Genomic DNA, 16,272 nt, shown 5'->3' with positions numbered 1-16,272 from the left:
CACTCCATATTGAATTTACCAACACACCACTTCTCTGAACAAATTTGTGGAATGTTGCTCCAGGTATGTAGAAACTAGCCTGGGTACCAGTCTGTTTGTGCTAACATTCCACTCGTTGTACTCTTTATCCTATGCCAAACGTGACTAGCTAGAAACCGAGGATGGAGACACTTTGCTCTGTTCCTAGTCATCTCATCTGTCCAAATATAGTTATAATGTCCCCCTCTGTTCAAATATAGGTCTATTCTCCCCCTCTGTTTAAATATAGTTAGAATGCCCAGCTCTGTTCAACTATAGGTCTAATGTCCTAGCCTGGGTACCAGTCTCTTTAGTTAATCCACTCCCTGTACTCCGTGTCATTGTGCCAAAGTGAATGGCTTTACTGCCATCTTGAAATATGAGTATTTTATCATTAATGAGCTCGAGGAGAACAGAGGACTTCTCTACTTTTGGTGGCCTTAACTCCATGTTGTTTTGCAATTATAATATTGACAAAGTTCCAGTGAAACTTTCTGCTTTTCATCGGCAGGTTTTCTTGTCATGGTCCTTAATTTATAAACACAATTTTTCTCCACACAGATATTATATATGGAATAATCGGGATATATTGTATAAAAATACCTCTCTGTTTTTAGAATATTGGTTCAGAAATAATATCCTATTGGTGAGCCAACTGGTAAATTCAAAGGGTCTTTTACTCAGTTATAAGGAATTCTTATCACTTTACAAGGTCCCTGTAACACCTAAAGATGTTGTAATTGTTTTAGATGCCATTCCTTCAGGTGTTGCTATGTTATTCAAGAACATGTCAAGACCTGACCCTCAGAGCCTACCTTCTGTTGACCCTGTTGACTCATCAGTAGGAAAGACCTGACCCTCAGAGCCTACCTTCTATTGACCCTGTTGACTCATCAGTAGGAAAGACCTGACCCTCAGAGCCTACCTTCTATTGACCCTGTTGACTCATCAGTAGGAAAGACCTGACCCTCAGAACCTACCTTCTGTTGACCCTGTTGACTCATCAGTAGGAAAGACCTGACCCTCAGTGACTACCTTCTATTGACCCTGTTGACTGTTGACTCATCAGTAGGAAAGACCTGACCCTCAGAGCCTACCTTCTATTGACCCTGTTGACTCATCAGTAGGAAAGACCTGACCCTCAGAGCCTACCTTCTATTGACCCTGTTGACTCATCAGTAGGAAAGACCTGACCCTCAGAGCCTACCTTCTATTGACCCTGTTGACTCATCAGTAGGAAAGACCTGACCCTCAGAGCCTACCTTCTATTGACCCTGTTGACTCATCAGTAGGAAAGACCTGACCCTCAGAGCCTACCTTCTATTGACCCTGTTGACTCATCAGTAGGAAAGACCTGACCCTCAGAGCCTACCTTCTATTGACCCTGTTGACTCATCAGTAGGAAAGACCTGACCCTCAGAGCCTACCTTCTATTGACCCTGTTGACTCATCAGTAGGAAAGACCTGACCCTCAGAGCCTACCTTCTATTGACCCTGTTGACTCATCAGTAGGAAAAGACCCTCAGAGCCTACCTTCTATTGACCCTGTTGACTCATCAGTAGGAAAGACCTGACCCTCAGAGCCTACCTTCTATTGACCCTGTTGACTCATCAGTAGGAAAGACCTGACCCTCAGAGCCTACCTTCTATTGACCCTGTTGACTCATCAGTAGGAAAGACCTGACCCTCAGAGCCTACCCTTCTCATTGACCCTGTTGACTCATCAGTAGGAAAGACCTGACCCTCAGAGCCTACCTTCTGTTGACTCATCAGTAGGAAAGACCTGACCCTCAGAGCCTACCTTCTATTGACCCTGTTGACTCATCAGTAGGAAAGACCTGACCCTCAGAGCCTACCTTCTATTGACCCTGTTGACTTTACAGTAGGAAAGACCTGACCCTCAGAGCCTACCTTCTATTGACCCTGTTGACTCATCAGTAGGAAAGACCTGACCCTCAGAGCCTACCTTCTATTGACCCTGTTGACTCATCAGTAGGAAAGACCTGACCCTCAGAGCCTACCTTCTATTGACCCTGTTGACTCATCAGTAGGAAAGACCTGACCCTCAGAGCCTACCTTCTGTTGACCCTGTTGACTCATCAGTAGGAAAGATTTGTTTTTCTTTTGGTCCATTCAACAACAGAGCGATACGATCCTTGTTTCAGCAGGATGTTGTATCTATGTACCTTATGTCGTGCCTTATTGGAATGGATTTATTGATAATATCTGTTGGGAAAAAGTTTGGCTGTTGCCACACACATACCTACTTGTTAACAAAATTAAGGAAGTTTCCTTTAAAATTATTCATAAATATTATCCTGCCAACCACTATATGAAGAAGTTTAAGGAAAACATCAACTCAAATGGCTCCTTTTGTAATGACCACCCAGAAACAGTTGTGCATCTTTTTTGGCATTATATTCATGTAAGAAAACTGTGGCAAGACATCAGTAGGTTTATAATTGAACACATTTATGAAGATTTTACACTATTGTGGAGAGATGTACTGCTTGGATTCTTTACATACAATAGAAATAAGCGGAATAATTTTTTTGTAATTAATTTCATTATTCTTTTGGCCAAATTTCATATACACAAATGTAAATTTACAAACAGAAAACCACATTTTCGTATCCTACAAAAAGAAATTGAACTGTATTTTAAGACGGTTAAATGCTCTACTAACAAAAAAGCTGTTAGAATTGTAAGTATATGCATGTCCCTTAAGGTCCTTGTGTAATTGTAATGTGATATTGTACCCCCTAGCTCGATTGTCCATTGTTTGTCATCTATGTATGCTTGTGTTCCCTCATGTGCTTTATGTATTGATTTGTTGTTAATTAAAATAAAATAAAATTTACAACAAAAAAAAAGAACAGAGGACTTGATCCCCCTCAAAGCTATCCTCCAATCACAATGATTTTATGCAAATTTTATATATATATATGCCATTTAGCAGACGCTTTTATCCAAAGAGACTTACAGTCATGTGTGTATACATTCTACTTATGGGTGGTCCCGGGAATCGAACACACTACCCTGGCGTTACAAGCGCCATGCTTTACCAACTGAGCTACCAGAACACCTTGGTATCCGGTTGCTCAGCAACAATTTTTTTGTTTTACCCAGAGGAAACCAGTACATCAATAGTTGCTGGCTCATATCTAAAATTCTCCAACAAAATACATACTGCAATTCCAACCACAGAACAAAATGTTAAGCCTCAAAATACAACAACTTACCTAGCTAACAGCTAAATGTTTGTTTTTGAAAAAAGCTGTTCATTATATGCATGCTGTTGAAATATATAGATATAAAGTCCCCTCTGTTCAGATATGGCTATAAAGCATGTCTGACTGGCTAAATGTTTGTTTTTGAATTTGTTATAAATTCTTATTATATTTGAAGCTCCACATGTTGTCCTGGAAAATATGAATGTTATTTCAAACAACCAATGAACAACTCTGAGGTAAATCCAGCGCATATTGAACGTTGAGATTGCCGAAAGGCCAGTCTCATTGGAAATGACAAGGAGTAGCAAGGAGTGAAATGTTAGCGGAAGAGACTGGTACAAACTACTAATGTCCCCCTCTGTTGAAATATATAGATATAAAGTCCCCCTCTGTTCAGATATGGCTAGGTCAAATCAAATCAAATTGTATGTGTCACATGCTTGGTAAACAACAGGTGTAGACTAACAGTGATTGGTTCCTTACGGGTCCAGTCTGTGCTAGCGAAACAGTCCTGTAGCTTCCTCTTTATCAGACTTTCATATTGAGCGAGTCACTGGTTCTTCATATTAGAGTTTTCTTGTAAGCTGGACTTATGGTCTAATTTGCCAAAGGGAGGGTGAGGAAGTGCCTTGTATGCATTTCTGTGTGTGGAGTAAAGTGATCTAGAGTTTATGCATTTCTGTGTGTGGAGTAAAGTGATCTAGAGTTTATGCATTTCTGTGTGTGGAGTAAAGTGATCTAGAGTTTATGCATTTCTGTGTGTGGAGTAAAGTGATCTAGAGTTTATGCATTTCTGTTTATGCATTTCTGTGTGTGGAGTAAAGTGATCTAGAGTTTATGCATTTCTGTGTGTGTAAAGTGATCTAGAGTTTATGCATTTCTGTGTGTGGAGTAAAGTGATCTAGAGTTTATGCATTTCTGTGTGTGGAGTAAAGTGATCTAGAGTTTATGCATTTCTGTGTGTGGAGTAAAGTGATCTAGAGTTTATGCATTTCTGTGTGTGGAGTAAAGTGATCTAGAGTTTATGCATTTCTGTGTGTGGAGTAAAGTGATCTAGAGTTTATGCATTTCATTTAGAGTTTATGTGTGTGGAGTAAAGTGATCTAGAGTTTATGCATTTCTGTGTGTGGCATTTCTGTGTGGGTAAAGTGAGTGAAAGTTTATGCATTTCTGTGTGTGATCTGAGAGTTTATGCATTTCTGTGTGTGGAGTAAAGTGATCTAGAGTTTATGCATTTCTGTGTGTGGAGTAAAGTGATCTAGAGTTTATGCATTTCTGTGTGTGGCATTTCTGTGTGTAAAGTGATCTAGAGTTTATGCATTTCTGTGTGTGGAGTAAAGTGATCTAGAGTTTATGCATTTCTGTGTGTGGAGTAAAGTGATCTAGAGTTTATGCATTTCTGTGTGTGGAGTAAAGTGATCTAGAGTTTATGCAGTTTTTCCCTGTGTGTGGAGTAAAGTGATCTAGAGTTTATGCATTTCTGTGTGTGGAGTAAAGTGATCTAGAGTTTATGCATTTCTGTGATCAAAGTTTATGCATTTCTGTGTGTGGAGTAAAGTGATCTAGAGTTTATGCATTTCTGTTCAGTTGATCTAGAGTTTATGCATTTCTGTGTGTTAAAAAATCACTGATCTAAAGTTTATGCATTTCTGTGTGTGGATTAAAGTGATCTAGAGTTTATGCATGTGATCTAGAGTTTATGCATTTCTGTGTGTGGAGTAAAGTGATCTAGAGTTTATGCATTTCTGTGTGTAGAGTAAAGTGATCAGTTTATGCATTTCTGTGATCTAGAGTTTTCCCCTCTAGTTGCACAGGTGACATGCTGGTCAAAATGAACCAGTTTCCTGCATTAAAATCACTGGACACGTGTGTTTTCTGAATGTGTCAGCATCGCACCTATAGCAAGTCTGTCTTGACATGAAACCACTGTACTTCCAGCATCCACAGCTGCTTATGGTGTCATAAGGTGAATGCACCAATTTGTAAGTCGCTCTGGATAAGAGCGTCTGCTAAATGACTTAAATGTAAATGTAATGTAATGTGTTGGAGGTTACAACAGGTGGGTAGGAGACATACATGTATGTACTGTATAGATTGTAGATATGTTCCTATAAACACCTGACATGTTCAGCTGTCTAAACCAGATAACACATGGATTTCTACTGTATATATTGTGCGTATTATACCACATACGACTGATGTGTTTTAGTTGTCTGAACCAGAGGAGACCTTGATGTTTACGGTAGCCTGGACATGCTCTCTTTTCCTTCGATTCCTGGTGAGGAGATTCTTGTTGAAGTCATAATCATGTCTTAATTACAGTATGTCATAAATGAACATAATTTGGGAAGCTGATTTCTTGGTTTTCGCAGTGTGCATTGTTTTCACCAGTCTTGGAAAATGAAAGCTTTATCCAGACTAGTTATTGTTATAAGTCAAGACTTTAACCCCCTGGAGTCGATTGACTCACCCTCGGATCATTTAAACACACAAGACATGGAGGAATGAGTAGAATTGCAGGAAATGTGCTTTAAAACAAAACAAAGAAATGAGGGGAACTTTAAAACTTGCAACATGTTCTCTCCGCCAACAAGAGGGGTGTGAACAGTTTGGGGTCACATGGAACATGCCTTAGCATCCAGAACATCCTCTCAAACACTCCCTGTGTGAACTTATGTGGCTTTATACGCTCCTCGCAGAACAGCTGCTCTGTTCTGCTTTAAGACCAGCCACACACTGCGGGTTAGTGATGTCAGAGCTGTTGTTCTGCTTTAAGACCAGCCACACACTGCGGGTTAGTGATGTCAGAGCTGTTGTTCTGCTTTAAGACCAGCCACACACTGCGGGTTAGTGATGTCAGAGCTGTTGTTCTGTTGTCTCGTCCTCCAGCCATTTCTCCCTCCTTTTCCCCTGGTTATTGTTCTGTTGTGAGACCAGCTGTCAGCCAATGAGCAGTGAGTCAGTGACCTTCTCCTAACAAGCCCCTGCATCTCTGCCCGGAGACCCCTGCTGGCCATGGGAATGTGCTTTGAGGTCCAATCAGACTGAAGGACAGACAGCACTAATGTGCTGGGCGCAGAGGGCAGTGGAGATGGTGTGAGGGAGGTGAGCCTTCACACCACTACCACCAACACTGTCAGATCCTTCACATCAAACCCTCCCTCCATGCATCTGAGTCACCCCAAAGCAATCGGCTAGGTTTGAGGTGTGGGCTATGTTACATTCAGCTAGGTTTGAGGTGTGGGCTATGTTACATTCAGCTAGGTTTGAGGTGTGGGCTATGTTACATTCAGCTAGGTTTGAGGTGTGGGCTATGTTACATTCAGCTAGGTTTGAGGTGTGGGCTATGTTACATTCAGCTAGGTTTGAGGTGTGGGCTATGTTACATTCAGCTAGGTTTGAGGTGTGGGCTATGTTACATTCAGCTAGGTTTGAGGTGTGGGCTATGTTACATTCAGCTAGGTTTGAGGTGTGGGCTATGTTACATTCAGCTAGGTTTGAGGTGTGGGCTATGTTACATTCAGCTAGGTTTGAGGTGTGGGCTATGTTACATTCAGCTAGGTTTGAGGTGTGGGCTATGTTACATTCAGCTAGGTTTGAGATGTGGGCTATGTTTATGAGACAAGCGTGTGTTTGGACTGCAGGGGTCCCGTGTCTGAAGGGAGGGAAGGATGGCAGGAAAGAAAGGAAGGAAGGAAGGGAAGGAAGGAAGGAAGGAAGGAAGGAAGGAAGGAAGGAAGGAAAGGAAGGAAGGAAGGAAGGAAGGAAGGAAGGAAGGAAGGAAGGAAGGAAGGAAATGAAGATTTGGCTGCTGTTGCTAAAAGAGTGTGAGGTATGATGAGATGCCTGCCACCTTCCTCTGTTGGTTCCTGAGATATTACAATGTGGGCTGTAGCAGAGGTCACTTTGGAGGGATGGATGGAGGGAGGGAGGGAAGGAGAGCTGTGACAAGGGACTGTGTGATCTTTATTCTCTGTCACGCTGTGACAAGGGACTATGTGATCTTTATTCTCTCTGTCACACTGTGACAAGGGACTGTGTGATCTTTATTCTCTGTCACATTGTCTTTACAAGGGACTGTGTGGTCTTTATTCTCTGTCACACTGTGACAAGGGACTGTGTGATCTTTATTCTCTGTCACACTGTGACAAGGGACTGTGTGATCTTTATTCTCTGTCACACTGTGACAAGGGACTCTGTGGTCTTTATTCTCTGTCACGCTGTGACAAGAGACTGGGTCTTTAGCCCCCACTCCTCCAGTTGTCAAAGAGAAAGTGAAAAGGTCTAGTCCAGATTCTCTCTAGTCCATCTCTGATGCTGAGGTAGCTGAGCACCACAGTTAAAACAACATCAAACAATGAATACCTAGGTTGGTTAAATTGTCCAAATGGTACCTAGGTTGGTTTTATCCGCTGGATGATTCTCAGGTTGGTTAAATATGTCCATTTAATCATGACCAGTTAATAGTAGAATTCAAGTTGAAATGGTTCTGCTGAAGGACAACAATAGCATGATTCTGTACTCTAGGTTGGTTAAATATAGTCCATCTGCTGAGATGATTCTGTACTCTAGGTTGGTTAAATATAGTCCATCTGCTGAGATGATTCTGTACTCTAGGTTGGTTAAATATAGTCCATCTGCTGAGATGATTCTGTACTCTAGGTTGGTTAAATATAGTCCATCTGCTGAGATGATTCTGTACTCTAGGTTGGTTAAATATAGTCCATCTGCTGAGATGATTCTGTACTCTAGGTTGGTTAAATATAGTCCATCTGCTGAGATGATTCTGTACTCTAGGTTGGTTAAATATAGTCCATCTGCTGAGATGATTCTGTACTCTAGGTTGGTTAAATATAGTCCATCTGCTGAGATGATTCTGTACTCTAGGTTGGTTAAATATAGTCCATCTGCTGAGATGATTCTGTACTCTAGGTTGGTTAAATATAGTCCATCTGCTGAGATGATTCTGTACTCTAGGTTGGTTAAATATAGTCCATCTGCTGAGATGATTCTGTACTCTAGGTTGGTTAAATATAGTCCATCTGCTGAGATGATTCTGTACTCTAGGTTGGTTAAATATAGTCCATCTGCTGAGATGATTCTGTACTCTAGGTTGGTTAAATATAGTCCATCTGCTGAGATGATTCTGTCCACTCTAGGTTGGTTAAATATAGTCCATCTGCTGAGATGATTCTGTACTCTAGGTTGGTTAAATATAGTCCATCTGCTGAGATGATTCTGTACTCTAGGTTGGTTAAATATAGTCCATCTGCTGAGATGATTCTGTACTCTAGGTTGGTTAAATATAGTCCATCTGCTGAGATGATTCTGTACTCTAGGTTGGTTAAATATAGTCCATCTGCTGAGATGATTCTGTACTCTAGGTTGGTTAAATATAGTCCATCTGCTGAGATGATTCTGTACTCTAGGTTGGTTAAATATAGTCCATCTGCTGAGATGATTCTGTACTCTAGGTTGGTTAAATATAGTCCATCTGCTGAGATGATTCTGTACTCTAGGTTGGTTAAATATAGTCCATCTGCTGAGATGATTCTGTACTCTAGGTTGGTTAAATATAGTCCATCTGCTGAGATGATTCTGTACTCTAGGTTGGTTAAATAAATGAGATAGTCCATCTGCTGAGATGATTCTGTACTCTAGGTTGGTTAAATATAGTCCATCTGCTGAGATGATTCTGTACTCTAGGTTGGTTAAATATAGTCCATCTGCTGAGATGATTCTGTACTCTAGGTTGGTTAAATATAGTCCATCTGCTGAGATGATTCTGTACTCTAGGTTGGTTAAATATAGTCCATCTGCTGAGATGATTCTGTACTCTAGGTTGGTTAAATATAGTCCATCTGCTGAGATGATTCTGTACTCTAGGTTGGTTAAATATAGTCCATCTGCTGAGATGATTCTGTACTCTAGGTTGGTTAAATATAGTCCATCTGCTGAGATGATTCTGTACTCTAGGTTGGTTAAATATAGTCCATCTGCTGAGATGATTCTGTACTCTAGGTTGGTTAAATATAGTCCATCTGCTGAGATGATTCTGTACTCTAGGTTGGTTAAATATAGTCCATCTGCTGAGATGATTCTGTACTCTAGGTTGGTTAAATATAGTCCATCTGCTGAGATGATTCTGTACTCTAGGTTGGTTAAATATAGTCCATCTGCTGAGATGATTCTGTACTCTAGGTTGGTTAAATATAGTCCATCTGCTGAGATGATTCTGTACTCTAGGTTGGTTAAATATAGTCCATCTGCTGAGATGATTCTGTACTCTAGGTTGGTTAAATATAGTCCATCTGCTGAGATGATTCTGTACTCTAGGTTGGTTAAATATAGTCCATCTGCTGAGATGATTCTGTACTCTAGGTTGGTTAAATATAGTCCATCTGCTGAGATGATTCTGTACTCTAGGTTGGTTAAATATAGTCCATCTGCTGAGATGATTCTGTACTCTAGGTTGGTTAAATATAGTCCATCTGCTGAGATGATTCTGTACTCTAGGTTGGTTAAATATAGTCCATCTGCTGAGATGATTCTGTACTCTAGGTTGGTTAAATATAGTCCATCTGCTGAGATGATTCTGTACTCTAGGTTGGTTAAATATAGTCCATCTGCTGAGATGATTCTGTACTCTAGGTTGGTTAAATATAGTCCATCTGCTGAGATGATTCTGTACTCTAGGTTGGTTAAATATAGTCCATCTGCTGAGATGATTCTGTACTCTAGGTTGGTTAAATATAGTCCATCTGCTGAGATGATTCTGTACTCTAGGTTGGTTAAATGAGATAGTCCATCTGCTGAGATGATTCTGTACTCTAGGTTGGTTAAATATAGTCCATCTGCTGAGATGATTCTGTACTCTAGGTTGGTTAAATATAGTCCATCTGCTGAGATGATTCTGTACTCTAGGTTGGTTAAATATAGTCCATCTGCTGAGATGATTCTGTACTCTAGGTTGGTTAAATATAGTCCATCTGCTGAGATGATTCTGTACTCTAGGTTGGTTAAATATAGTCCATCTGCTGAGATGATTCTGTACTCTAGGTTGGTTAAATATAGTCCATCTGCTGAGATGATTCTGATTCTGTACTCTAGGTTGGTTAAATAGTCCATCTGCTGAGAGTCCATCTGCTGAGATGATTCTGTACTCTAGGTTGGTTAAATATAGTCCATCTGCTGAGATGATTCTGTACTCTAGGTTGGTTAAATATAGTCCATCTGCTGAGATGATTCTGTACTCTAGGTTGGTTAAATATAGTCCATCTGCTGAGATGATTCTGTACTCTAGGTTGGTTAAATATAGTCCATCTGCTGAGATGATTCTGTACTCTAGGTTGGTTAAATATAGTCCATCTGCTGAGATGATTCTGTACTCTAGGTTGGTTAAATATAGTCCATCTGCTGAGATGATTCTGTACTCTAGGTTGGTTAAATATAGTCCATCTGCTGAGATGATTCTGTACTCTAGGTTGGTTAAATATAGTCCATCTGCTGAGATGATTCTGTACTCTAGGTTGGTTAAATATAGTCCATCTGCTGAGATGTACTCTAGGTTGGTTAAATATAGTCCATCTGCTGAGATGATTCTGTACTCTAGGTTGGTTAAATATAGTCCATCTGCTGAGATGATTCTGTACTCTAGGTTGGTTAAATATAGTCCATCTGCTGAGATGATTCTGTACTCTAGGTTGGTTAAATATAGTCCATCTGCTGAGATGATTCTGTACTCTAGGTTGGTTAAATATAGTCCATCTGCTGAGATGATTCTGTACTCTAGGTTGGTTAAATATAGTCCATCTGCTGAGATGATTCTGTACTCTAGGTTGGTTAAATATAGTCCATCTGCTGAGATGATTCTGTACTCTAGGTTGGTTAAATATAGTCCATCTGCTGAGATGATTCTGTACTCTAGGTTGGTTAAATATAGTCCATCTGCTGAGATGATTCTGTACTCTAGGTTGGTTAAATATAGTCCATCTGCTGAGATGATTCTGTACTCTAGGTTGGTTAAATATAGTCCATCTGCTGAGATGATTCTGTACTCTAGGTTGGTTAAATGAAGTCCATCTGCTGAGATGATTCTGTACTCTAGGTTGGTTAAATATAGTCCATCTGCTGAGATGATTCTGTACTCTAGGTTGGTTAAATATAGTCCATCTGCTGAGATGATTCTGTACTCTAGGTTGGTTAAATATAGTCCATCTGCTGAGATGATTCTGTACTCTAGGTTGGTTAAATATAGTCCATCTGCTGAGATGATTCTGTACTCTAGGTTGGTTAAATATAGTCCATCTGCTGAGATGATTCTGTACTCTAGGTTGGTTAAATATAGTCCATCTGCTGAGATGATTCTGTACTCTAGGTTGGTTAAATATAGTCCATCTGCTGAGATGATTCTGTACTCTAGGTTGGTTAAATATAGTCCATCTGCTGAGATGATTCTGTACTCTAGGTTGGTTAAATATAGTCCATCTGCTGAGATGATTCTGTACTCTAGGTTGGTTAAATATAGTCCATCTGCTGAGATGATTCTGTACTCTAGGTTGGTTAAATATAGTCCATCTGCTGAGATGATTCTGTACTCTAGGTTGGTTAAATATAGTCCATCTGCTGAGATGATTCTGTACTCTAGGTTGGTTAAATATAGTCCATCTGCTGAGATGATTCTGTACTCTAGGTTGGTTAAATATAGTCCATCTGCTGAGATGATTCTGTACTCTAGGTTGGTTAAATATAGTCCATCTGCTGAGATGATTCTGTACTCTAGGTTGGTTAAATATAGTCCATCTGCTGAGATGATTCTGTACTCTAGGTTGGTTAAATATAGTCCATCTGCTGAGATGATTCTGTACTCTAGGTTGGTTAAATATAGTCCATCTGCTGAGATGATTCTGTACTCTAGGTTGGTTAAATATAGTCCATCTGCTGAGATGATTCTGTACTCTAGGTTGGTTAAATATAGTCCATCTGCTGAGATGATTCTGTACTCTAGGTTGGTTAAATATAGTCCATCTGCTGAGATGATTCTGTACTCTAGGTTGGTTAAATATAGTCCATCTGCTGAGATGATTCTGTACTCTAGGTTGGTTAAATATAGTCCATCTGCTGAGATGATTCTGTACTCTAGGTTGGTTAAATATAGTCCATCTGCTGAGATGATTCTGTACTCTAGGTTGGTTAAATATAGTCCATCTGCTGAGATGATTCTGTACTCTAGGTTGGTTAAATATAGTCCATCTGCTGAGATGATTCTGTACTCTAGGTTGGTTAAATATAGTCCATCTGCTGAGATGATTCTGTACTCTAGGTTGGTTAAATATAGTCCATCTGCTGAGATGATTCTGTACTCTAGGTTGGTTAAATATAGTCCATCTGCTGAGATGATTCTGTACTCTAGGTTGGTTAAATATAGTCCATCTGCTGAGATGATTCTGTACTCTAGGTTGGTTAAATATAGTCCATCTGCTGAGATGATTCTGTACTCTAGGTTGGTTAAATATAGTCCATCTGCTGAGATGATTCTGTACTCTAGGTTGGTTAAATATAGTCCATCTGCTGAGATGATTCTGTACTCTAGGTTGGTTAAATATAGTCCATCTGCTGAGATGATTCTGTACTCTAGGTTGGTTAAATATAGTCCTGAGATGATTCTGTACTCTAGGTTGGTTAAATATATCTGCTGAGATGATTCTGTACTCTAGGTTGGTTAAATATAGTCCATCTGCTGTCCAGATGATTCTGTACTCTAGGTTGGTTAAATATAGTCCATCTGCTGAGATGATTCTGTACTCTAGGTTGGTTAAATATAGTCCATCTGCTGAGATGATTCTGTACTCTAGGTTGGTTAAATATAGTCCATCTGCTGAGATGATTCTGTCCACTCTAGGTTGGTTAAATATAGTCCATCTGCTGAGATGATTCTGTACTCTAGGTTGGTTAAATATAGTCCATCTGCTGAGATGATTCTGTACTCTAGGTTGGTTAAATATAGTCCATCTGCTGAGATGATTCTGTACTCTAGGTTGGTTAAATATAGTCCATCTGCTGAGATGATTCTGTACTCTAGGTTGGTTAAATATAGTCCATCTGCTGAGATGATTCTGTACTCTAGGTTGGTTAAATATAGTCCATCTGCTGAGATGATTCTGTACTCTAGGTTGGTTAAATATAGTCCATCTGCTGAGATGATTCTGTACTCTAGGTTGGTTAAATATAGTCCATCTGCTGAGATGATTCTGTACTCTAGGTTGGTTAAATATAGTCCATCTGCTGAGATGATTCTGTACTCTAGGTTGGTTAAATATAGTCCATCTGCTGAGATGATTCTGTACTCTAGGTTGGTTAAATGTACTCTAGGTTGGTTAAATATAGTCCATCTGCTGAGATGATTCTGTACTCTAGGTTGGTTAAATATAGTCCATCTGCTGAGATGATTCTGTACTCTAGGTTGGTTAAATATAGTCCATCTGCTGAGATGATTCTGTACTCTAGGTTGGTTAAATATAGTCCATCTGCTGAGATGATTCTGTACTCTAGGTTGGTTAAATATAGTCCATCTGCTGAGATGATTCTGTACTCTAGGTTGGTTAAATATAGTCCATCTGCTGAGATGATTCTGTACTCTAGGTTGGTTAAATATAGTCCATCTGCTGAGATGATTCTGTACTCTAGGTTGGTTAAATATAGTCCATCTGCTGAGATGATTCTGTACTCTAGGTTGGTTAAATATAGTCCATCTGCTGAGATGATTCTGTACTCTAGGTTGGTTAAATAAGTCCATCTGCTGAGATGATTCTGTACTCTATGATTCTGTACTCTAGGTTGGTTAAATATAGTCCATCTGCTGAGATGATTCTAAAGGTTGGTTAAATATAGTCCATCTGCTGAGCTGATTCTGTACTCTAGGTTGGTTAAATATAGTCCATCTGCTGAGATGATTCTGTACTCTAGGTTGGTTAAATATAGTCCATCTGCTGAGATGATTCTGTACTCTAGGTTGGTTAAATATAGTCCATCTGCTGAGATGATTCTGTACTCTAGGTTGGTTAAATATAGTCCATCTGCTGAGATGATTCTGTACTCTAGGTTGGTTAAATATAGTCCATCTGCTGAGATGATTCTGTACTCTAGGTTGGTTAAATATAGTCTGCTGAGATGATTCTACTCTAGGTTGGTTAAATATAGTCCATCTGCTGAGATGATTCTGTACTCTAGGTTGGTTAAATATAGTCCATCTGCTGAGATGATTCTGTACTCTAGGTTGGTTAAATATAGTCCATCTGCTGAGATGATTCTGTACTCTAGGTTGGTTAAATATAGTCCATCTGCTGAGATGATTCTGTACTCTAGGTTGGTTAAATATAGTCCATCTGCTGAGATGATTCTGTACTCTAGGTTGGTTAAATATAGTCCATCTGCTGAGATGATTCTGTACTCTAGGTTGGTTAAATATAGTCCATCTGCTGAGATGATTCTGTACTCTAGGTTGGTTAAATATAGTCCATCTGCTGAGATGATTCTGTACTCTAGGTTGGTTAAATATAGTCCATCTGCTGAGATGATTCTGTACTCTAGGTTGGTTAAATATAGTCCATCTGCTGAGATGATTCTGTACTCTAGGTTGGTTAAATATAGTCCATCTGCTGAGATGATTCTGTACTCTAGGTTGGTTAAATATAGTCCATCTGCTGAGATGATTCTGTACTCTAGGTTGGTTAAATATAGTCCATCTGCTGAGATGATTCTGTACTCTAGGTTGGTTAAATATAGTCCATCTGCTGAGATGATTCTGTACTCTAGGTTGGTTAAATATAGTCCATCTGCTGAGATGATTCTGTACTCTAGGTTGGTTAAATATAGTCCATCTGCTGAGATGATTCTGTACTCTAGGTTGGTTAAATATAGTCCATCTGCTGAGATGATTCTGATGATTCTGTGATTCTCTAGGTTGGTTAAATATAGTCCATCTGCTGAGATGATTCTGTACTCTAGGTTGGTTAAATGAGATGAGTCCATCTGCTGAGATGATTCTGTACTCTAGGTTGGTTAAATATAGTCCATCTGCTGAGATGATTCTGTACTCTAGGTTGGTTAAATATAGTCCATCTGCTGAGATGATTCTGTACTCTAGGTTGGTTAAATATAGTCCATCTGCTGAGATGATTCTGTACTCTAGGTTGGTTAAATATAGTCCATCTGCTGAGATGATTCTGTACTCTAGGTTGGTTAAATATAGTCCATCTGCTGAGATGATTCTGTACTCTAGGTTGGTTAAATATAGTCCATCTGCTGAGATGATTCTGTACTCTAGGTTGGTTAAATATAGTCCATCTGCTGAGATGATTCTGTACTCTAGGTTGGTTAAATATAGTCCATCTGCTGAGATGATTCTGTACTCTAGGTTGGTTAAATATAGTCCATCTGCTGAGATGATTCTGTACTCTAGGTTGGTTAAATATAGTCCATCTGCTGAGATGATTCTGTACTCTAGGTTGGTTAAATATAGTCCATCTGCTGAGATGATTCTGTACTCTAGGTTGGTTAAATATAGTCCATCTGCTGAGATGATTCTGTACTCTAGGTTGGTTAAAAATCCATCTGCTGAGATGAGTCCAGTCCATCTGCTGAGATGATTCTGTACTCTAGGTTGGTTAAATATAGTCCATCTGCTGAGATGATTCTCTACTCTAGGTTGGTTAAATATAGTCCATCTGCTGAGATGATTCTGTACTCTAGGTTGGTTAAATGAAGTCCATCTGCTGAGATGATTCTGTACTCTACGTTGGTTAAATATAGTCCATCTGCTGAGATGATTCTGTACTCTAGGTTGGTTAAATGTAGTCCATCTGCTGAGATGATTCTGTACTCTACGTTGGTTAAATATAGTCCATCTGCTGAGATGATTCTGTACTCTAGGTTATAGGTTGAAAGGTTGGTTATAGTCCATCTGCTGAGATGATTCTGTACTCTAGGTTGGTTAAATATAGTCCATCTGCTGAGATGATTC

General features: G+C 39.6%; 1 long non-coding RNA gene across 2 annotated transcripts; it reads right to left on the bottom strand.

Moving 5' to 3' along the window:
* Positions 1-819: 819 nt before the first annotated feature.
* Positions 820-2,848, bottom strand: LOC127916823 (uncharacterized). Of its 2 annotated transcripts, XR_008096182.1 has the most exons (5): positions 1,930-2,848; positions 1,802-1,874; positions 1,552-1,698; positions 1,098-1,500; positions 820-980 (listed from the first exon to the last, which is right to left on the bottom strand). It is a non-coding gene; the product is annotated as an uncharacterized LOC127916823 (long non-coding RNA). The 2 variants fall into 2 exon arrangements; XR_008096181.1 differs by lacking the exon at positions 1,802-1,874 and having other exon boundaries at positions 1,912-2,848.
* Between the last annotated feature and the right edge of the window lie 13,424 nt (positions 2,849-16,272).

Source organism: Oncorhynchus keta, chromosome 37 (assembly GCF_023373465.1).
Source record: "Oncorhynchus keta strain PuntledgeMale-10-30-2019 chromosome 37, Oket_V2, whole genome shotgun sequence".
Taxonomy (NCBI): domain Eukaryota; kingdom Metazoa; phylum Chordata; class Actinopteri; order Salmoniformes; family Salmonidae; genus Oncorhynchus; species Oncorhynchus keta.
This window is presented reverse-complemented; position numbering and strand designations above follow the sequence as displayed.